Here is a 23,159-nt window from a genome sequence, read left to right on the forward strand (position 1 = left end):
TAGTGAATAAGTCTCAGGAGATCTGATGGTTTTATAAAGGGGAGTTCCCCAGCACATGCCCTTTTCTTGTCTGCCACCATGTAAGACATGCCTTTCACCCTCTGCCGTGATTGTGATGCCTCTCCAGCCACACAGAACTGTGAACACATTAAACCTCTTTTTCCCTATAAATTACCCAGTCTCAGGTGTGTCTTTATTAGCAGCATGAGAACAGACTAATACATAACGTTAATCACAATAGCTAAGCCAAGATATGGAAACAACCTACATGTTCATCAACAGAAACGTGGATTTAAAAAAATGTGGTATATACATACAGAGTGATATTATTTACCCCTAAAAATGACAGAAATATTGTCATTTGCAACAACATGGATGGACTTGGAGGACATTATGCTAAATGAAATAAGCCATACACAGAAAGAGAGACACTGTGTGATCTCACGTAAATGTAGAGTTTAAAATCATCACATAGAAACAGAGGGTAAAATGATAGTTTCCAGGAGTTGGTGGAGGTGGAAGTTGGGTGGTATTGGCCAAAGAATTAAAGGTTTAGTTATGCAAAATAAATATGCTTTGGAAATCTAATCAATAATATAGAGCCTATAACTTAAAATATTGTATTGTAATATTTAAAAATTGCTAAGGGGGTAGATCTTATGTCAAGTGCTCTAACCAAAACAACAAATAAAGGAAGGTGAGAGAAAATTTTTTGAGATGATAGATAAGTTTATGGCATTGATAGTTATGATGGTTTCACAGGTATATACTTATCTCCAAATACCTCAAGTTGTATATATTAAATATTTGCAGCTCTGAAAATTAAAAGGAAACACATTATAGGAATTAATACACACATACAGTAAAATATATGATAAAAGCAGAAGAGAGAAAAGGACAGGAGAAATGAAAGTATATTACCTTAATTACTGTATTATTTATGAAATAACACTATTTGAAGATAAACTTTGACAAGTTAAGGACACATATTGCTAACTGTAGAAAGCAGCTGAAGAGTAATACACAAAGTTGTAGCTAAAAGGTAATATAAGAAGGTATTAGTGAAGATGAACTGGAATGCTAAATTAATCAAAAAGAAGGAAACAGACAAAAGAGGAAACAAAGAACATATGAAAAAATTGAAAACCAACAGCAAAACGTATCTTTTAAAAACCACCATATCAATACTTACATTTAATGTAAATGCTGTGAGCATTCCTATTAAAAGACAGAGATTGGAGTCTCCATTAACCTGAATAAAAACTCAAGAGTAGGCAGGTGAAGTGGCTCACACCTGTAATCTGAATACCTTGGGAGGTCGAGGTGGGATGATCACTTGAGGCCAGGAGGTTGAGACCAGCCTGAGCAACACAGCAAGAACTGGTTTCTAGAAAAGCTTTTTAAAAATGACCTTGGCATGGTGGTGTGTTCCTATAATGACAGCTATTCTGAAGGATGAGGCAGGAGGATCACTTGAGCTCAGGAGTTGGAGGTTACTGTGAGCTATGATTGCACCACTGCATACCAGCCTGGGTGATGGAGCAAGACCCTGTCTATATAAAAATACATAAAATAAAAATCAAGAGCCAACTATATCCTGGTGACAAAGTGAAGGTATAAACACACTTTAAATATAAAGCACAGATAAATTACTTTAAGCATAAGAAAGCTGCATGTCAAACAAAAAACATAAGATTCCTTCATGCCAAAGGAATATAACCAGGGATAAAAAACAATTATTAAGTTAATTCATGAAAAAACAAAATAATCACATACCAAATGACAGAGCTGCAAAATACATATACTAAGAGTTAACAGATAGGATGAATAGGCCAGTTTTATAGCTGGAACATTAAACTCTCTTTTCTCAAAAGTTAACAGAACAGACAGAAAATTAGTAAAATATATAAGACTTGAATGCTACTGTAAATAAACTTGAACTAATTGACATTGCATGCACACACAGCTGCATGCACATTGGTAAATTATATCAAATATTTAAGAAAGAAATAATCCCAGTCCAACATAAAAAGATCCTCTCAGAAATCTCAGCTAATTTTTTGAGGGAAATATTAGCCTGATACACCAAAAGGAGAAAGAAAGATTATAAGAAAATTATAAAACAATATTCTCAATAACATATGCCCAAAAATGATTAACAAAATGTTAGTGAATCAAAACAGTGAATGTATAAAAAGAATAATACATCATGATCAGTGGTGGCTATCCTAGACCTGCAAGGTTAGTTTAACATTAAAAAATCAATCAATAAGAAGACTTCCGGTTTTAGCTTTGACATATTAAAAGCTTAAAAGTTATGACTCCTGCCCTCATACCAAGTAAAAGCTAGAAGAAACCTGAAGCCAATGACATTTCTTGGCTCCGTCAGAGAGATGAGGTTGCAGGACAGACTATCAACATGAAATCTGTAGTGTAAGGCCCATTCAGAGATATACAAGACTCAGGATCTTCTTATTTGGGGCAAAACAAACCTGTAGAAACACTTAAATGATTATTTTGATGAATGACTGGAGATTAAGTGCACACTAGTGTGAGAGATAAGCTCCTGAGGGCCACAGTCATAGGTAAGACTATAAACCTTTGTGGGTTTTCCCTCCAGGAACCCCACCAAATTTTCACGGTGGAGACAGGAGGAAGCTCCCCATGTGACCCTGACAAGAAAAGAGGAAGAGGAGCCATAGTTAAGCCCTTCCAGACTCTTGTACCTAACAAAGGCCAGGTTTCCATGGGGAAGAATTTTTAGAGGGCAATTCTGAGACCTTATCCTAACTGATGGAGGTGATCTCTGCTCCACTCCAGCCTGCACCAGCCTTTCTGTTATGCCTAAGAAAAATAAAGTACATAAGAACCATAATTTACAGAGGAGACAGGTCAAATATATAGGCTAGGAATGGAACAGCTGGGTAATAGACTAAGAGGCAATAGCAAGGGGAATCTCTACCCCAAAAGGTAGGACAAAAATGCTGCTGAAATCCATACTTTTGAGAAACAGACCCATTACAAGACTAAGGCTTATTAAGACTATTAGAGAACTAGCTTTCTCCTCTACACTCTACTACCCCATTAACAAGCCTCCAGGAGTAACAACAGTAAATTACAACAGGAAGTGCTGCATGATACAGACTCTGAGGAGCAATATGAAAAGAAGCCACAAAGCCAAGAGGAGATTACAGAAAAATCACAAGAGGAACTAAAAGCTTTTGGTGCCTATAGCTACAGCATTAAACACTATCCACTTCCAAGCTAGATTAAAATAAATCTTCACACTAAAGGCCTATTTATCTTAGCTTCTATTACCCAATAAATTTCAACATGAACAAAAATCACAATGTATGCCAAAAAGGAAGAAAAAACATAGTCCAAGGAGATAAAGCAGTCATCAGAATCAGACTCAGGGATGACTCAGATATTGGTATTATCAGACCAGGAACTTAAAATAACCATGATTAACACAGTATTATGTTAATATAGTGTGTATGTTTGTCCCCTCCAAATCCCATGTTGAAACGTAATACCCAATGTTGGAAGTGGAGCGTGGTGGGAGGTGCCTGGATCACGGTAGTGGATCCCTCATGAATGGCTTAGTGCCATCCCCTTGGTGATGAGTGAGTCCTTGCTCTGGTAGTTCATGCAAGATCTGGTTGTTTAAAACATTGTGGCACCACCGCCTCCTCCCCTCAACCTCTAGCTCTCTCTCTCACTTCATGACATTGCCTGCTTTCCCTTTACCTTCCACCATGATTGTAAGCTTCTGATGCCCTCACCGGAAGCAGATGTTGGAGCCATGCTTGTATAGCCTGAAGAACTGTAAGACAATCAAACTTCTTTTCTTTAAATAAATTATCCAATCGCAGGTATTCCTTCATAGCAATGCAAGAATGGCCTAACTCAGTTGTCTTTGTTCATGTTGTGCTACTATAACAGAATATCTGGGATTGTATAATCTACAAACAGAAGTTTATTGACTCACCATTCTGGAGGGTAGGAAGCCTAAGGTCAAGCTGCTAGTAGCCGCAGTGTCTGGTGAGGCCATTCTCTCCTTCCAAGATGGCACTATGCATGGTGCATCCTTTGAAGAAGAGAAATGTTGAATTTTCTTATAGCAAGAGACAGAAGAGCTAAGAAAGAAGTCATTAAACCCACCCATGAGAGTGGAGCCCTCGTGGCCTGATCATCTCTTAAAGGTCCCACCCCTTAATACTACTACAATGACAATTAAATTTCATCATAAATTTTACAGAGGACAAACATTTAAGTCATATTATATTTTAAAGGATCTAATGGAAAAATTAGGCAACATAAAAGCCCAAATGGGTAATGTAAGAAGCTAGATGACAACTCTAAGAAAGAATCAAAAAGGGATGCTAGAAATTTTAAAAACAGATCAGAAATGAATAATACCATCAGTAGGCTCATTAGTACAATTGACCATCATGAAATAACAATTTAACTTGAAGATAGATTAATGGAAACTTTCTAAACTGAAACACAAAGAAATAAAAACGGTACAGAGCATCTAAGAACTACTGCACAATATTAAAAGGTACAACATATGTACTATTGAAATGTTAGAAAGAAATGAGAGTGTGGGAAAAAATATTTAAAGAAATAATAGCCAAAAACTGTAAAAACTTAATGACAGACCCCAAACTTTGGGTCTAAGAAGTTCAGAGAATACCAACAAGGAGAAACACCAAAAACTCCACATCTACCTATATGATATTGAACTGTAGAAAACCAAAGACAAAGTGATAATCTTGAAGAAAACCAGAGAGGCAAAAACCTTGCCCACAGAAGAACAACAATACAAATTTGGGCAAATTTTCATCAGAAACTATACAGGTAGAAATAAAGTGAAATATATAGTGTTGAAAGAAAAAAGAAAAAAAGAAAATATTCTGCCAACCTAGAATTATGCCCAGTAAAATTATTCTCAAAAAGTAGAGAAAAATAAAGATTTTCTCAGGCAACCAAAAAATGAGGAAATTCCTTACTAGTAGATATGTGTCACAGAAAGTTAAAAAAAATGTTCTTCAGGCAGGAGAAAAATGGTATTGATTAGAAGCTTGTATCTAAATAAAATAAAAATAAGGAAGACGGATAGAAAATGAATAAAAGTAAAATAAATTATTTTCTTTTCTTAGTTGATCTAAAAGACAATCAACTGCTCTTTAAAGCAATAATAGTAAATATGTGTTTAAGTCTTTAAAGAATATGGATAACCAAAATCATAGCAATGTCACAAGGAGTAGGAAATAGAAAATTGGAATACTTTTTACAGGTACCTATACTACATGTAGAGTGACATAATTTTAATTTGAAGGTGGACTTAGATTAGCAAAAAATATAAATTAAAAACTACAGAGCAACAACTTAGAACATGGGGGAAAAAAGTGCAGATAATATGTCAGGAAATGAGATAAATTGGAATTATAAAAAATTCTTAATTAAAACCAGAGAATGCAAGAAAAGCACAGAGGTATAGGGAAGAAGAAAAAGCAAAGAACAAAAGAACAGATGGAAAACAGTTAAGATGTTAAACTTTAATTCAACTACATCAATAATCACTTTAAATGTGAATTTGTCTAAACACACCAGATAAAAGAAAGAGATTGTCAGTCGGATTAAACAAAACAAAACAAAACAATATGGTATCTACTAGAAACTGACTCTAAATATAACAGCCCACATAAGTTAAAAGTAAAAGGACGTAAAAAGAAATAACATGCTAACACTAATCAAACAAAGGTAGGAGTAGATATATTAATTTCAGACAAAGAACAAGTACTTTAGAATAAGTCAAGTGATTAGGGATAAAGAGGGGTATTGCATGATGATAAAATGGTAAATTCTTCTAGAAGATATAACAATCCTAAACTTTCATGCTTCTACCAACAGTTAATTAAAATTTAATAGGCAAAAACTGACATAACTTAAGGGACAAATAGATAATTCAAAGTTTATATTTGTAGAATTTAATACCCGTCTCTCAATAATTGGTAGATCAAGGAGGCAGATTGTTAGTAAAGATATAGAAGACCTGAACAGCACTCTTATCAATTCGATCTAATTGAAACTTACGGAACACTCCACTCAATGACAGACGAATACATTATAATCTTGAGAGCACATGGAACATTTTTGAAAATAGACCACACTTTTAGCCATAAAACATACATTCACCAATATCAAAGAATGGAAACCAAAGTATATTCTCAGACTGCAATGGATTCAAACAAGAAATCAGTAACAGAAAGACAGCTGTAAAATTCCCGTGTCTTTTGATATTAATAAAAATTCTAAATAATCCATGAGTCAAATAAGAAGTTTAAAGAGAAATTTTGAAGTATTTGTAAAATACATGAAAATAAAAGTACAGCTTCTCAAAATCTGTGGGGAGCAGCGGAAGAAATGCTTAGAGGGAAATGTAAAGCACTAAATGCACATAAGAGGAAAAAGGAAATATCTAAAATCAATAATGTAAGCTTCCACTTCAGGAAGTTAAAGAATAAAGAGCAAACTAAACCTAGAAAAAGCATCAAAAAGGAAATAAGAAGCAGTAGAGAAGATATCAATAAAACTAAAAACAGAAAGACAATGGAGAAAATAAACAAATCTAAAAGCAGTTTCTTTGAAAATATCAACAAATATATCAAACTTTTGCCAACCTAACCTAACAAAAAGAGAAAAGACACAAATTACCAACATCAGGAATAAAAGAGGTCATTGCTATTCATCTCATGAATATTAAAAGAATAATAAGGAGTTACATAGAATATCTCTTCACATGTGCTTTTTGGAATGCAGAATGATACTGTCACTTTGGAGAACAGTTTGAGTTTTTTATTCAGCTAAGCACATATTACTTAGCAACTGTTCTGTGGCATTTACCATAAAGAAATATAAACTATGCTTACACAAAGCCTGTACACAATGGTTATAGCAACTTTATCCAAGTTGCCAAGACCCGGACACAAGCTACATACTGCATGATTCCATCCATATGACATTCCAGAAAAGGTAAAATTATAGGAAAATAATACATCACTGGTTGCCAGGAACTGCCAGGGTGGAGGGTGGGGTGTTCACTCTAGAGTGGCACGGGGAAATGGGGATGGTGATAGACTGCTTAATATTTTGACTGTGTTGGTGGTTATTAATTGTATACATTAGTGAAATCTCATGAAAATGCACACCAAAAAGAGCGAAATTTGCTGCATGTAAATCTGAAAAGGTTAATTTAAAAAAAAAAAAAAAATCCAAGGCTTTGGTTAACTGGAAGTATCATGTGAGCCTGCAGTTTCAGTGAATACAAAATGAAACCAAACACACAGAACATCAGCAGCCAAACAAATGCATCACACACATTTTGGCTGTGTTTTAAAAACTTGAATATCTATATTAAGAGACTACATAGTGATATTCTAGAATGTTTTGGCTAAATTGTGCCCCAGCATGTTTTTCATTCAACCCCAAAGAATGCTCTGTATTTGAAAGTGACTAAGCTTTCGTTTTAAAGCTGTACAGCTGGTGAGTAGATGAGCCCTAACTCTCTGCCCCGTGTTCTTACGTGGTATTTGTCAACCACACCTGAGATATTTACTGTGCCAAATTCCTTTTTGTATACCTTACATAAATCATGTAGAGGATGACAGTTTAGACAATGAGGAAATAATATTGAAAGAAGAATGGTTAATAAAATTAGTAACACGTGGTCTGCAGAGAAGAGATTTTTTGGTGTGGGAAGAGGTCATAAGAACAGTTTTCAGAGATTGGAGAACCTTATAGAAATACTAGACTTGTCTCACAAATTAGTGAGTGTCCTATTACTGAAAAAAATTAACTAGAATGCATGATGAGTGCCAGAGATCTTATGAAAAGGATAGGGAATACTTGATGACTATTGAAATCCCCTTAAATTCTTCACATTCTTGGATTTGAAGTGAAACTCTTTATTGATGAAATGGTCTGTCTTGTAAAATAGCGAGCTCTTTTTCACATTTTTTAAGATGAGTCTCGGGAATCCAGCCTCAGACAGGAGGTTGGCCCAGACGACTCCTAGGTTCCCTATCAATCTAGGACTTGGTGATGTCTATCTGGAATGTTATACACAGAAACATTTTCACTGGGTAATAAGTTAATGTTGGTGACTGTGTTTAACTCTAATGCTGTACAGGTCTTGTGAAACAATAAGAAAAACCTAGTGATTCTGTTTAATTCAGATTTAGTGAAAAACAAAACAAAAACCTAGCGAGCTCAAATTAGGAGTCTAAAAGTAGAAAACTATGAACTTTTGTTTTTCCAACTCCACTTTCCTATTGCTGTATTCAAAAACACATAAAAGTAGACGCAGAGTTCAAAGAAGAATATTCGTAAACAACAGTTCTATACACAGATGAGCCTCTGAGGCAGAAGAGCAATGATATGCAGAAATAATGAGAGGAGATTTCTATCCACTCAGTATATTTTCACCTGAGAAAAGAACTGTCCTAAATAAAAGGATGGAGGTATAACCCCCATCCCATCAACACATACACTCTCACCCATGTGCACATACACACACACACACACACACACACACACAGAGGCATATGAACAAACACAAAAGCATGCACACTTGGTGAAGTTGTGAATGGATAATTTCACCTCTGCATTAACATTCTCACTCTATAATTCTCAGCACAATACAGTTGAGATGAGGAGATTTCTCCTCAAGCAAGAAAATGTACATAATATGGCAGGGATAATTCACCTAAAAATTCAGAAAGTAAGGAAGAAAACAGGCATTAATTGAGCACTTCTTTTATCCTTCAGCTAAGTCCTTTAATTCCCATGTCAACCAAAGTCTCTCTTATCCCTAAATCTACAAGTTTTCCAACATGTTCTATTCTTATGTTCTAGGAGTCTAACTTGTTCTCTGCTTCTGCCTTATTTTTCTCTGTGACTCTCTTTACTTTGTTTTCTGTTGACAATTCCTCAATCTCACCAATTCTACCTATCTATATTACTGGACAGCAGGGCTATATTGCATCTAAAATTGGATTTTATTAGTTTATATTTGTTTCTGCCACTTAATAACCATTTAATCTAGAAAAGTTGCCTAACTTTCTCTCTGAGCCTCAGTTTCCTCATCTGAATGAAGCCAATGGTGGTATTATTTTCAAAGGATTATTGTGAATACATATGTAAAGCACTTAGAACTATGCCTGCCATTTTATTTGCAATTCTTCCTCCTCTATCTTTTCTTATTTCTTACTCCTTCCTTTTCTCTCTTTTGAAATGTATATTTTAATCTACTATATCAAGTTACTTAAAATATCTACCAGAAACATGAAAAATGTGCTATGAATAGCAAAATTCGGCATAACGCTGAGTTCATTATTTCACAGTGTGGATCTCCTTTATATGACAAATAAGATACAAGAATAAGAGATGAACAGCCATAGGGGAAAGGGGGTACCTCATAAGTATTCAGAGGAAGGAAAGATTTTGGGGGATTAGAGAAGTTGTTGAAATGGAACTGACAGATAAGAAGGGAGTCACATTCCAAGCAAAAATCCCACTTACAAATTTCCATTTAATATAAAATACAAAGGTTATGTTATTTATCCAATGCTGTTTGTCAGTCCCTTCAGTTTACGTATTTGACGTAATTCTTTTGAGAACTAACCATTCAATGATGTTTGTCAGTCTTCGAAAATAAAATATGAAGAAGACTCAAGACAAGATGGCGACTAGATGCAGCCAGAAAGTGCTGCTCCCACTAAAAGAGATCAAATTGTCAAACAAACCAACATAATTTGGGCAGGTCTTTTGAGAAAACATTGAGAGTGGAGAGAGGTGATGCTGAAGCCCATGCTAAAAGGGGAGGGAGATGGGAATCCTGCGTGGGGTACCCTTAACACTAGGGTTAGCAGTTCCTGGCCCTTAACAGCTCCTGGGCACGGGGTGAGTTAGGGAACTGAGAGGTATCCCACTCTTGCTGAAGACCTCTGGGATCCTAGCTACGGGGGGGCCTCACAACCCCCATGGATGTGTGAGCTGGTATTAGGATGTCCCTGAGGAGCAAGCAGAGACAGGTATTTGGACAGTGTGGAGCTAGAGAGCTTTTGTGCACTGAGAAGCTCCAGCAGAGTGTGGTCATAGACATCAATCCCCCAGGGCACCCCATCTGCCTCTGGAAGGCTGTCACCCCAGCTGACCACTGAGATAAGAGGAAGTGTGGCCAGTTCTCCTGTGGGACTGGGGCACACCTGTTCTGAAAAGTCTTCTGCCCGCTGGTCCATCTCAAGGCGCATGCCCAGCCTCCCTGCAGGAGCGGGTGCATAGAGCAGCCTCATAGCCAGTGTAAATGCATAGCTCCACCAGAGTACTTTTTGGGTAACCTGGGAACACATTGGTTTTCCCAGTGCAATTGGAACCTGATCCCAAGTCACAGGGCATCCTGTTGCCCACAGCGTTGTGATTCATAGCCCAGGAGTACTGAGCCAAAATCTGTGGCCTGCATTTGCACAGAGGAGGAGACTCTCAGAGCACTGAAGTGGTGAGATGTGCAGGTTCCTGGGCCAGAATGTTAACGGGGCATGCCTCCCTCCACAGGGCTGGTTCATAAAGGGTGGGGCCTGTCTCTCTGCCACAGCCTCAGCCCTAGAGAACCCTGCAGTCCAGGACTTCTAACAAAAGAAATGCAGATAGGGCACCAGCGATCAGAGAAGTTCCCCTCAAGGCCCAGGAGCAGGCCTGGTGGGGCCATCTGTCTCTCCACCCCACCACAGAACATGCTTATGAACACAAGGAAGTACAAAAGAGGCATGCAGCTGTGTATTAGCCTAGCTACTGGCCACTGCTCTTAACTGCCATCTACTGCCTCACAGTCCAAACTAAAATACCAAAAATTATGCTGCTAATATATACACCTGTGAAACTAAGCACAGTAATTCACCCACAAATAAAGATCATATACAGAGTCCTGGCCTCCTGAAAGCATGCAGAAATGAAGCCAACTGACTATACTCAATTTATACCATAGTTAAAGGAGCACCAACACTCCCAGATGAGAAAGAATCAACAAGAATTCTGGCAATTCAAAAAGCCAGAGTGTCCTGTTACCTTCACATGAGTTTACTAGCTCCCCAGCAATAGTTCTTAACCCGTCTGAAATTATTGAAATGACAGACATATAATTCAGAATCTGGATGTCAAGAAAGCTCATCAAGATTCAGGAAGAAGTTGAAACCTAGTTTAAGAAATTCAAGAAATCTGGAAAAATGATCCAACAGCTGAAAGATGAAATAGTCATTTTAAGAAAGAACCACACTGAACTTCTAGAGCTGAAAAAAACTCACTACAAGAATTTCAGAATATGATTTCATAATAATATACTTTACTTTCTGAAGTATTAACAGAGAATAGATCAAATTGAGGAAAGAACCTCAGAGCTCAAAGACAAGTTCTTTGAATCAAATCAGTAAGATAAAAAAAAAATTAAATGAACATAACCTTGGAGAAATATGAGATTATGAGAAGATTATGAGATTATGTAAAAAATATTACAACTCATTGGTATTCCTGAGAGGAGAGAAAATAAGCAACTTGGAAAATATATTTCAGAATATAGGCCACAAAAATGTCCCTAATCTCACTAGAGAGGTTTACATGCAAATCCTTGAAATACAGAGAACTCTGCCTAATATTATACAAGATTTACCAAGGTAAAGGCAAAAGAAAAAACCTTGAAGGTAGCTTGAGAGAAGGGTCAAGCTGCATACAGAGGGAAATCCATTAGGCTAGCAGCAGACCTCTCAGCAGAAACCTTGCAAGCAGAATAGACTAGGGGCATATTTTCAGAATCCATAAATAAAAGAAATACAAACCAAGAAATTCATATCCCACCAAACTAAGCTTCCTAAGTGAAGGAGAAATAAAATCATCCTCAGAGAAGCAAGCACTAAAAAAATTGTTTCAACTAGACCAGGCTTAGAAGAAGTCCTTAAAAGAGTGCTAAACATGTAATTGAAACAACTACCACACACACACACACACACACACACACACACACACACACACACACAAAAGTTAAGCACATAGCCTACAGGCACTGTAACTCAACTACACACTCAAGTCTCATAATAACCAGCTAAAATCACAATAAAAGGAGGAAAATCTCACATATCAGTACTGACCCTGAATGTAAATGGCTAAACACCCTCACTTACAAGACAAAGTGACAAACTGGATAAAAAGATATTCAACCATCTGCTATCTTCAGGAAACTGTCTCACATGTACTGACACACACAAACACAACAGGATGAAAAACCATCTCCCATGCAAATGGAAAACAAAAAAGAGGAGGAATTGCAATTCTCATATCAGTTAAAATAAACTTTAAACCAATACAAATTAAGAAGGATGATGAAGGCCATTGCATAATGATAAAGGGTACAATGTAACAAGAAGGCTTAACTATTTTAAATATATGCAAAGCCAACACTGGGGCACCCAGATTCATAAAACAAGTTCTGTTTGGCCTACAAAGAAACTTAGACAACCACATAGTAATAGTGGTTAACACCCCACTGACAGTGTAAAACAGATTATTGAGGCAAAAAACTAACAAAGTAACTGGATTTAACTTCAACACTTGAACAACTGGACCTAATAGACACCTAGAGAACACTCCACCCAACAACTACAGAATATACATTCCTCTTATCTGCACACAGTACATATTCTAAGATTGACCACATGCTCAGTCATAAAGCAAGTCCCAATAAATTAAACAAAAATTGAAATTATACCAAACACATTCTCAGACCACAGTGCAATAAAATATAAATCAATATCAAGAAGATCTCTCTACACAAGTACATGGAAATTAAATGACTTGCTCCTGAATAACTCCTGGCGAACACTGAAATTAAGGCAGAAATCAAAACTTATTTGAAATTAATGAAAATAGGGACACATTTTACTGCAATCTCAAATGCAGCTAATGCATTGTTAAGAGAAAATTTTATAGCCCTAAATATCTTCATCAAGAAGTTAGAAAGATCTCAAATTAACAATCTAAAATTGTACATAAAATAACTAAAAAAAGGAGAACACCTCAAAGCTAGCAGAATAAAATAACTAAAATTAGCAAAGAAGTGAACAAAATTGAGATGCAAAAATCCATACAAAAGATCAATGAAACCAAGAGTTAGTCCTTTGGAAAAAAAATAAACAAGATTGATAGACTGCTAGCTACATTAACAGAGTAGAAAAAGAAAAGATGTGCATAAGTACAATCAGAAATGACAAAGATGATATTAAAATTTTTCCTACAGAAATAAAAAAGATTCTCAAATAATACAACGAACAATTCTATACACACAAATTAGTAAATCTAGAGGAAATGGGTAAAATCCTGGAAACACACAGTCTCTCAAGTTTGAATTAGAAAAAAATTTAAACCCTGGAAAGACCAACATCAATTTCTGAAACTGAATCAGTAATAAAAATCCTACTGGTCAAAACATTTCCCCGGATCATATGGATTCACAGCTGAATTCTGCCACACATAGAAAAGAGAACTGGTAACTATTCCAAAAAATTGATGAGGGACTCTTCCCTAATTCATTCTATAAAGGCAGCAGCAGCCTAACATCAAAATGAAACTGGACCCTTACCTTACACCATATACACAATGAATAAAAGAAAACATCAGGCCAATATCCCCAATGAACATAGACACAAAAATCCTCAACAAAATAGTAGCAAACTGCATCCAGCAGCACAGCAAAAATGAATACACCACAATCAAGTAGGCTTTATTCCTAGGATGCAAGACTGGTTCGACATATGCAAATCAATAAAGATCATTCACCACATACACAGAATTAAAAGCAAAAACCATATGTCCATCTCAGCTGACATAGAAAATGTTCTCAATAAAATCCTACATCCCTTCTTCATGAAAGCCCTCAACAGACTAGGCATTGAAGAAACATGCATTATGTTTCAAACCAACATCATACTGAATGGGAAAAAGCTGGAACCATTCTACTTGGAAACCAGAATAAGACAAGGATGCCTACTTTCACCCCTTCCATTCAATAAAGTACTGGAAGTCCTAGCCAGAGCATTCGGGCAAGAGATAGAAATAAAAGGTGTTCAAATAGGAAAAGAAGAAGTCAAGCTATCTCTCTTCATTTGACAATATGATTCTATACATAGAAACCCTAAAAATGCTGCCAGAACGTTGCTAGAACTGATAAATAACTTTATCAAGGTTTCAAGAAACAAAATCAATGTACAAAAATCAGTAGTATTTCTATGCAACAATAACGTTCAAGCTGAGAGTCAAATCAAGAACATAATGTCATTTACAATAGTGAAAAGAAAATGAAATACTTAGTAATACAGCTCACCAAGGAGATGAAAACTCTACTAAATATTGCTGAAAGAAATCAGAGATGACACAAATAATTAGAAAAACATCCCATGCTGATGGACTGGAAGAATCAATATCATTAAAATAGTTATACTACCCAAAGCAATTTTACAGATTCAAAGCTATTGCTATCAAACTACCAATATCATTCCTCATGGAATTAGAAAAAAAAAAAAAAAAAAACTACTCTGAAATTCATATGGAACCAAAGAAGAACCCAAATAATCAAAAAAAATCCTAAGCAAAAAGAACAAAGCTGGAGGCATCACATTACCTTACTTCAAAGTATACCATAAGGCTACAGTAATCTAAACAGCATGGTACTGGTACAAAAACAGACATATAGAAGAAAGAAACAAAATTTAAAACTCAGAAACAAAGCAACATACTTACAACCATATGTTTCTTGACAGACCAACCACAATAAGCAATGCAGGGAGGACACACTATTCAATAGTGCTGGGATAACTGGTTAGCCATATGCAGAATAAATGTAGCTGGGTGTGGTGGCGGGTGCCTGTAGTCCCAGCTACTCGGAGGCTGAGGCAGGAGAATGGCGTGAACCTGGGAGGTGGAGCTTGCAGTGAGCCGAGATTGTGCCACTGCACTCCAGCCTGGGTGACAGAGCGAGCCTCTGTCTCAAAAAAAAAAAAAAAAAAAGAAAAGAAAAGAAAAGGAACAAACTCATGTCCTCTGCAACAACATGGATGGAGCTGGAGGCCATATTCCTAACAGAATTAATGCAAGAACAGAAAATCAAATACTGAACGTTCTCATTTACAAGTGAGAGCTAATCGTTGTGCACACATGGACATAAATATGGGAAATAAGACACTGCAGAATACTAGAGGTGGGAGGGGGGTTGAAAAGCTACCTACTGGGTACTAGGCTCACTACCTGGGTGCAATATACCCGTGTAATAAACCTTCACATGTTCTCCTTATATCTAAAATAAAAGTTGAAATTCAAAAAAAGATGATGAAAAATTTTTCCTGAAATACTCCAAAGATGCAAATATTTACATATGTTATTGATTTTCTCAGGGACAAAATCTGGTGGAGGTGGTAAGAGGGCACCAGAAGACATAAAATGTGTTTCCAACTTATCCTTCATCTGCTGTACACCTCCCTGTTTTGAATATCCTGCCTTTTCCTTATGCTGCATTCCTCCCTATTTGCTGCCACCACTGAGAGACCTGTTGGCCCCTCTCTGTCTTCAAAAATAACAGCACATGACTGGCAGTGTTCCTTTCCATTGCCAGTCCTGCTGTCATATTGAGTTAATCCAGTTTGTGTGTGAAAGACTATCCAAGAATCGGAGCACTCAACATCCTAAGCTGTTCATTTCCAATGACCTCCTTTCTATTTCACTTCATTCATTCCCATCATTGACCATCCCTGGCCCAAGCCATCACTGGCTTACTAATTCGGCCATGTTCTCTGTAACCATTACACATGATCTTGTTCCATTTCAAGTGAACCACTTTGACTTTGACTGTTTCTTACTTCCTTGGACTCCATTCCTTATACTTTTACAACATCTCTTTCCTTGTATTACTTCCCTGAAACATGGGTGATGTGATTTGACTATTTTCCCACCCAAATCTCATCTTAAATTCCCATGTGTTGTGGGAAGGACCCAGTGGGAAGTAACTGAATCATGGGGGCGGGTCTTTCCCATGCTGTTCTTGGGTTGGTGAATAAGTCTCATGAGATCTGGTGGTTTTAAAAATGGGAGTTTCCCTGCACAAGCTCTCTCTTTGCCTGCTGCCATCTATGTAAGATGTTGACTTGCTCCTCCTTGCCTTCGACCATGCTTGTGAGTACATCCAGATGGAAGCCAGGGTCATTCCTGAGAGTGGGAAAAATGCAGAATAATCAGATGTACGAGAGATAGTTACGAGGTACATTTTAGGCATGTAGAATTTAAGATGGCTTTGAATGTCCAAGATGTCATCAAGTGGATCTTTGGGGTACGTGGTGGGAAGGGATGGAATTATCCTAGATGCAGGACAGATGTCTCCTCTACTGTAGCAAGAGTAAAAGAGTACACTGGGTAGTATACTGGTGTGGTGGTGGATGCCTGTAATTGCAGCTACTCAGGAGGCTGAGGCAGGAGAATCACTTGAACCCGGGAGGTGGACTGAGCTGAGATCACGCCACTGCACTCCAGCCCGGACAACAGAGCAAGACTCCATCTTGGTGTGGGGGGGGACAGTACCTGCCACAAAAATGGGGTTCAATAAACATTTGTTAAATAAATGACTTCTTAGCTCCTTTGTAAAAGACAAGATGTTTAGAAGCATTTAAACCTCCCCCCCCTTTTTTTTTTTTTGAGACGGAGTCTCACTCTGTTGCCCAGGCTGGCGTGCAGTGGTGGGATCTCGGCTCACTGAAACCTCCACCTCCCGGGTTCAAGTGATTCTCATGCCTCAGCCTCCAACGGACACTAGGATTACAGGTGCATGCCACCACACCTGGTTAATTTTTGTATTTTTAGTAGAAATGGGGTCTCACCATGTTGGCCAGGCTGGTCTGGAACCCCTAACCTCAAATGATCCACCCACCTTGGCCTCCCAAAGTGCTGGTATTACAGGCATGAGCCACCACGCCCGACCAACATTTGAACCTCTCTGTAGTAATCTGACCCCAAGGTGAAAGTACACATATCAGATTTCTCATATGTATTCTCCCATATTATATAGCATTTATCAAATCGAATTTTAGTTATTAGTCATTGTCTTTCCGTGAGTTACTGCTTTAGGTACGAAGAGTGTCTTATGCATCCGTGCATCCTCTGTCCCCAAAGAGCATTTGGACCTTACTGAGAATTCAGCATGAGTTAAGTGGGGTGACCTCACCTGCTGGGGTTGGGGTCGGGGGGGCTTGAATAATGTAGGAGATTGGATTGGCATTTCTCTAGAACAGCACACAGGGCCCAGCTTTACACAAAAGAGACCCAATCATTCATTAAAGGGTAATTTAGGCCACATTCACCCAACTTGCATGAAAATTTCCAGAAAATGGAAATTCTGGCTTATTGTCCAGGTTGGTTAATTGGTTTCAAATTTATTGGTGCTCATTTTGCTTGAATACTTGCCATAGACATGACAACACGTCCCTTTCATAGAAACGACAAATTCCACTTCAATTCCACAGCCCTTCATCAAAAATCCAGAGACAGCCTAAATCCTAAATCGTGCAGACAGTCATTAATACAGCAAAGCACATGTGTAATGAAGTCATTTGCTCCTCTGATCTACGAAATTCTGCTCGGTTACAAGCTTCCCTAGATAACCAGCTCAGGAACAGCAAGGGCTAGACAAACGTCCTGTACTTAGTGTTCAAAAAAAAAAAAAAAAAAAATTAAATTAAATTAAAACCCAAATCATGGCAACTCAGAGGTGAAAAAATAAGTTGGAAGACCTCATTTCTGAGTATGGACTCAAGCTGGCAAGCCAGGGTGCTGATCCGGGCTGCCTCATTTACTATCTCTCTACCAGCGTGGTTTCTTTTATGTCTTCCTTTCCTCATCTAGAAAATGAAGATTAAAATATCACGGAACTCACAGGGTTGTTAAGGAGCGTAAAGAGTTCATACAGTTGAAGCTCTTAGAATAGTGCCTGGCACACTGTAAAACTACATCATTTTAGAATTAGTACCAAAAAGAAGAAAAAAAAACGTGTTAGTCAAGGGATCTTCAGAACGGCCCCTCAAGACACCCCCTACCAAAAAAAGTAATATATTTTTTAAAAGGCTGTCATAGTGCTGTGAGAATATCAAGGGCCGTATGGAAACAAAGAGGGACTTCTACGAAGGGCTTGAGATATTCTTCTCCGGCCTGGTCATTACATTAAAAGCCCTCTCCGTGCAAAGTGACTGCGCCGTCTGTTTGGCCATCGATGGATAGATAAGCGGCGGCAGGATGTGTTAATTTCTTGTTAAGCGCGTGTGCATGTGCGCCCGGCAAACAATAGGCTCCGGGAGGCAGAGCTGCGCCGCCCAGGCCCCCACCGGCGCCCCGTTTCCGGACTCTTGGCCACACACATCCCCCCTTTGTTTTCCCCGGGCCGGCCGCGCGTGTCGCTGCCGCGGCCACCCCACCAAGCTTTTCCGCCGGCCGCGCCTCGCCAGGAGGCCGCGAGGTCGCAGGGAGGAAGAGCGGGAGGAAGCAGCGGGCGGCGGCGGCGGGCGACCGGGGGACGGGGGACTGGCGGCCCTGGGCCCGCGGAAGCGCCGCCGCCGCCCGCCGCGCTCGGGGAAGGCCTGCGCGCCGCGATAAGGCGCTTCCCCGGCCCATTGTCTGCGCGCCGCGGACGCCCAGTGAAAGTTCCCCGGGCCCGGCGGGACGCGCAGCCCCACCCGCACCTGGAAGCTGGCGCCCTCGGGGGACGCTGACCATTGTGACCCCCACCCCCGGCCGCCCACCCTCCAAAAGCGGAAGGGCGGAGGGGTCGACTCTTGGGTGTCATCGCCAGCGCACTCCAAAGGACTTTTAAAGGAGCTTGGTTAAACAGATCATAAGTCCAGCTATTTGCTGGGGAAAATGCCTTTGGCTTCCGGCCAGGGCAGGACCTCTCAGTTCTGGGAGAGTCAAGGCCACTTGGGTTTATGATCCTCCTGGTTAATAAGTTCCAAAAAAAAAAAAAATGAAATGTGGAAGCAAGAAATGTTATGTTGTACAAATTAATGTGTTTAATATATGTACACACACAAGGGACACACATAAATATAATTTTGCTGTTTACTTGCAGGATTTTAAAAAATACCAGCTTTAAATTCCAAACAATTGTGGTTGGAAATGAGACACATGTTGAAAGTTGCGTGATGTGTTTTTCTTCATTCTGCACGGTATATAGCTAAGACCGTGCAACCTCATTTGGAGGTCACTGAGGTTTTAAGCGTAAATTTGAGACCCTTTATGGATGGCAGACAGGGACCAAGAGACTCTAATCCTTTATCCCCCACCCATGCCCCAGGCCGGAGCCAGGATGAGCTGATACATTTTTTTTTTTCTTCAGGTCAGCAGCATTTCAAGCCGATTCTCTCTATGATGGCTGCTTCTCTGTGTTTGCCAGCCTTATAGAGATGTTCCTTACTGATCATTAACGCAGAATAGGGAAATAGCATAGAAAAGACATCCCATTCATTCATTCATACATCTGTGATATATAGGGCTAGTCCTATTATGTTTATTTCAAACTGCCTGTCTATCATCTACTACATGAGTACTCTAAATGAGCTTCTCTACTACATTAAGGTCCTGTTGAAATACAAATGTTTCCATGGAAAAATATTCATCATCTGTAGTACACCTGTCTGGCTGCCCAGTTGTAGCCCTGTTTGTTCACCGTCTTTGAGCTATTTGGTAACTTTGTAAATTATCGGTAACTGATAGCAGTGTAAATTCTGTCCCATCTAGGAGAGAGTTAATTGAACACCACCACCTCCCTTGTGGAAAAGTTTCGTCTCCATTTACAATTCATCTCAACATTCTTTTATACATTTGTGTATATTCCATATACATTTATGTTCTTTTGACTTTTCCTTTGAACTGGTTGTGATATCTGCCTCTTTCCTTCATATTGTAGCAGTAACATACATTCTTTAATATGTCTTCATATTTGTATCTGTGTGAGAGTCATGATTTTACCTTTTTTTGAAAATTGTCTTTTAATAGCCTTTCCAATTAGGTGTATCACAAATCAAAGGGAAAACAGGAAGGAAAGGCAGGAAAAAAAATTAGTGACAACTTTAGTTCACCATCAGATGTAGGAGATAAATCCATTAATTTGTTCCTTACATATATGGAGCACTACCTGAGGGCTTATGACTGTGCAACGCTAATGCAAGGCAATTATTGTCTCTCTGAATTATTTTTATTAGCTAGTAAAAAATTGGATGTAGGACGAGTCCCAGAATTAGTGCCATATCACTATTCAAGTCCTGATAGTGCCACTTATAGATTGTGGGCCAAGCAAGTTACTTAATCCTCAGAGCCTCAGTTTTCTTAGCTATAAAATGGGACTGCTAATAATTTCCTGCCCAGGATTGTTAAAGGAATAAATGAGATACTGTTTGTGAAACTGCTGCTACTGTATCTCTTGCTTAGAGAATATTATTGACTTTATATTGTATTTTGTTCTTTATTTGGAGTAAAGACATGGGAAATAGCAAGATAGTGTAAGATACCCAAACTGAGAGGCTATGAATATATAGTAGACACAGGAGTTTGAGGCAGACATAAATTTAACTTTTAGGGTCTGTATTTAGCTGCGTGTCTTAGACCAAGTAAAATCATCCCTTTGAACCACTGCTATTTCTTCATTTGAACAAGGAGATTAAAACATTTATCTGGGAAAATTGTGACGACTGAAAACAATAAGCACTGCCCAACAGAAAGAACACATTCAATCAATGGTACCTATCAGTAAGACATTTCAAAATAACTAAGCTTCTAATTATAACCATAATGTCTGATCTGCAGTAATGTATTTCACAGATAAGTTGAATCCTATGATTCCTTCTTTTCTTTTCTTCTTTTTTTTTTTTTTTTGTTTGAGACGGAGTCTCACTCTGTTGCCCAGGCTGGAGTGCAGTGGCATGATCTTGGCTCACTGCAACCTCTGCCTCCCGGGTTCAAGTGATTCTCCTGCCTCAGACTCCTTAGTCGCTGGGTTTACAGGCACCTGCCACCACGCCTGGCTAATTTTTGTATTTTTAATAGAGAAAGGGTTTCGCCATGTTGGTCAGGCTGGTCTCAAACTCCTGACCTCAGGCGATTCACCCACCTTGGTCTCCCAAAGTGCTGGGATTACAGGCGTGAGCCACCGTGTCCAGCCATGATTCCTTCTTTTTAAAGAAACCATAATAAGTCAAAAATTTCTTCTTCCAACTGGGATATATTCTTTCTGAAGTGGTTAAAGACTAAAGAAATGAATCATATTCTCCAAATTAAAATGCCAAGTCTGTTTGTACATGGAGAAAAGAATGTTTAGTTGTCATCTGTAAGTGAAATCATTGGTGGAGTTTAAGGAATTAGAAGCTTCAGGAATCCAGTAAAGAAATCCACATGGTTAAGTGCTTCCTTAACATTTCTTGGAATGTGGTCTCTTTAGTCTATGACAAAGATTTAGTATTCTATTACACTGCATCTGATGTGTGATAAGTGTGTCAGGCAGTGGGGGAGAATTATAAATAAATAAATAAATAAAGTAAGTAAAATCTTGATGACCACAGTTCTTTCTAAGAAAAACTTCAAATACCACTCCCCATCCCTCCATGAATAAAGGCAGAGTTAATTCGGCTAAAGTTGAACACCAGACATTTAGACACCAATTCCAAAGAGTAGCCTATCATGGATAAAAAGATGACAAATAGAACAATCAGATTCTCCTTCTGAAATTCAAATTGGAAAATAGAGAAGAGTCAAAGAATTGAGAGTAGACACTCTTAGAAACATTAGAGGGCACTGAGAGGCAGAGTTAGGCACCTGAAGAATCAGAAGAAACCTAAGTCATGAATGAGCATGAGCAATGAGCAAGTGGAACAGGGAATAGAGAAAAGTGAAACAGCATCAAGGAAACCAATAGGCCACAGCACTATGTGACAGAGACTGCTGGCTTTGTGACTCCTTTTCCACAATGAGTTATCATCCATGGAAGGCAGCTGCCCAGCCAAGGTCAATATTTTCCAGTCTTCTTTGCATCCACAGAAATTGTGTGTGTTACCCCTGGGGTGGAATCTTTAGGGTGAAGGAGTGACTCCTCTTTCTTTATCCTTTCACAAAGGCTAGACACCAAAGATCTCAAGCGCTAAGAGACCAAAAAGCACCAAGAAGGAAGGAGCCTGGTTTCCTGAGTCACCATGGGAGGAACGCTTCTTGACAACGTGGATATGATGCAGGATTTTTCTTGGCCCCTTTGCCAGGCTTGCAGCAGGAGCAACCCATCTATTCAGCTCACCCGGGCCAAGTCTGGCTTGCACAACATCTCAGCCTGCTGCTGGGCCAGATGTGCCCCAGCTTGCCTGTGTTATATCTTGTACCCATGTTTGGCAGTTCTCAATCTCTTGTCCCACATCCAAGAAGAATGAGGATATACCATCAATTGAAGAGTGAGGAGGGCAGAGAATAATTTTATTGAGTGACGGAACAACTCTCAGTGGAGAGTGGACATGCAGGTGGTCTCCCACCCCCGGTAGTGGAGTGGTTTCTCTCCCAGTGTGGCTGAGTGGGTCACTCAGTGTAAGCTTTATGGGCTCATAAAGTGACTTTTATGGGCTCAGAATAAGAGAGTGTGTGCTGATTAGTTTGTGTGTACACAAAAAAGGCTAAAGCAGAGGCACCACTCAAAGGTGGGCCTGGCAGTGTGTAGAAAACCAGTTAGGAAAAGGTAGGTACATGTAAAATAGGTGAAGGGTGGGGCTTCAATCAGAGAAAAACACGCCAAATGGGAAGACAGGTTCTCAATCTGGTCTGTGGATTTGACTTGTAGCTTGGCTTTCAGGCTTTAAACTGTCTTTGGCTTGGAGGTAGGATGTCACTGGAGACCCAACCCTATCTGCAGGGGCATTTGTCTGCCTCCTGCCACTATCAGATATCTGCATTGATTCTTGAGTGGAACTTCCATTGTGTTAAGTTACCCTAATTTCTACAAGGATTAGGAATAGTCTCTAAGAATAGAGAAATCACATGACTATAACTAT

The 23,159-nt window shown here is 38.8% G+C and overlaps 1 long non-coding RNA gene across 1 annotated transcript in view; it reads left to right on the forward strand.

Annotated features, from left to right (window-relative positions):
* LOC105479365 (uncharacterized) overlaps window positions 1–22,677 on the forward strand; it is a 62,196-nt gene extending 39,519 nt beyond the window's left edge. The window contains exon 5 of the long non-coding RNA XR_011625403.1: window positions 22,244–22,677. This is a non-coding gene — a long non-coding RNA (uncharacterized lncRNA). The remainder of the gene's footprint in view (window positions 1–22,243) is intronic.
* The last annotated feature ends 482 nt before the right edge of the window (window positions 22,678–23,159 follow it).

Source organism: Macaca nemestrina, chromosome 7 (assembly GCF_043159975.1).
Source record: "Macaca nemestrina isolate mMacNem1 chromosome 7, mMacNem.hap1, whole genome shotgun sequence".
In the NCBI taxonomy this organism is placed as follows: domain Eukaryota; kingdom Metazoa; phylum Chordata; class Mammalia; order Primates; family Cercopithecidae; genus Macaca; species Macaca nemestrina.